Raw genomic sequence first — 1,741 nt, 5'->3', positions numbered from 1 at the left:
AGGCCAGCCTGGTCTACAGAGTGAGTTCCAGGACAGCCAGGGCTACACAGAGAAACCCTGTCTCGAAAAACCAAAAAAAAAAAAAAAAAAGAACTCAGAAGACCTGCCAGCTTCTCCCTCCTAAATGCTAGGTAAGGTTAAAGGTGTGTGCTTCCCCACACAGCTTCGGAGAATCACTTTCAAAACTTTGTGGTCAGGAAATGGTTGTGGCTGAATGGGAGCATATCTGGCAATTAATGTGTGATGTGACTGAAAATGCTTCTAGCCAGCTGCTTGAGGTGTCCCTGTGAGCATAGGGTCCTTTTGTTTTGTTTTGAGACAGGGTTTCTCTGTGCTGCCCTGGCTGTCCTGGAACTCACTCTGTAGACCAGTAGACCAGGCTGGCCTTGAACTCAGAAATCCACCTGCCTCTGCCTCCCGAGTGCTGGGATTAAAGGCGTGCGCCACCACTGCCTGGCAGAGCATAGGTTCCTTACAGTACTCTCTTGCCCACAGACCCCCGTGGGACACGAGGTCCCTCTTCTCCAGCACACCAGCGTTTATACCTACTGTCATCCTCCAGTTTGGTCCTCCTGGGTATGCTCAAGTGATTACCCTGGCCCTCAGGCCTTGTGGCCTGAGCTGCAGCTGCTCTCTGAGCTGCTCAGGTGTCCCTCCCCGTGCCTGCCTTTTCTGAGACAGGAAAAATTAAAAACGTTACTGTCAGAACGGTTAACTTTATCATTGACATGGCTGAAGCTATCTGGTAAGCAGGAACCTCAAATGAGAGCACACCTCTACCAGATTGGCCTGTGGGGCATTTCCTTAACTGCCAAGGGCGAGTCCAGCCCTCTGTGTGTGGTCTCACCCCTGGACAGGTGGTCCCGGGTGTCTAAGAAAACAGGCTAAACAAGCGATGAGGAGCAAATGAGTGAGCATGTTCCTCTATGGCCTCTGCTTCAGTTCCTGCCCCTAGGATCCTGCGCTGGCATCTCTTGGCAATGGACTGTGATTGGGATGTACAAGCCAAATAAACCCTTTCCTCCCCAGGTTGCTTTTGCTCACCATGTTTATCACAGTAATAGAAAGCAAACCAAAACCTTACAGTCTGTGTTTCCCACTTCCTCAAGTAAATGTGACCCGAGGGAAATGGTGGGATAAGGAATGAGAAGTCATAGCTGGGTGTGGTGGCGCACGCCTTTAATCCCAGCATTCGGGAGGCAGAGGCAGGCGGATTTCTGAGTTCAAGGCCAGCCTGGTCTACAGAATGAGTTCCAGGACAGCCAGGGCTATACAGAGAAACCCTGTCTCAACCCCCCCCCCAAAAAAGCAATGAAGAGTCCTTTGATTCTCTGAGAAACCTTTCATCAGGGTTTCCCTGTGTAGACCAGGCCGCCCTAGAACTCACAGTCTTCCTGCCTCCTCCTCCTGAGGGCTAAGATTACATCCATCTGACCTGGCCTCTCCTTCCCTTCCACTTCTGGGCACTGCCCAGTGCCCTCTTCTTGAGTCCTCTGCTCCCTCAGCCACTCTCAATGAAAGCTAACTGTTTACCTTTGTAATCACCACCCAGCCAAGCCTTTTGATTTGTCTGTTTGCTTACTTATTTAGAAACAGGGTTTCTCTGTGTAGCCCTTGCTGCCCTGTAACTCTGTAGAGCAGGCTGGTCTTGAGATCCGTTTGCCTCTGCCTCTGGACTCTGGAGTGCTTGTATTCTCTCTCTCTCTCTCTCTCTCTCTCTCTCTCTCTCTCTCTCTCTCTC

This window comes from Mus pahari, chromosome 6 (assembly GCF_900095145.1).
Source record: "Mus pahari chromosome 6, PAHARI_EIJ_v1.1, whole genome shotgun sequence".
Classification (NCBI taxonomy): domain Eukaryota; kingdom Metazoa; phylum Chordata; class Mammalia; order Rodentia; family Muridae; genus Mus; species Mus pahari.
This window is presented reverse-complemented; position numbering follows the sequence as displayed.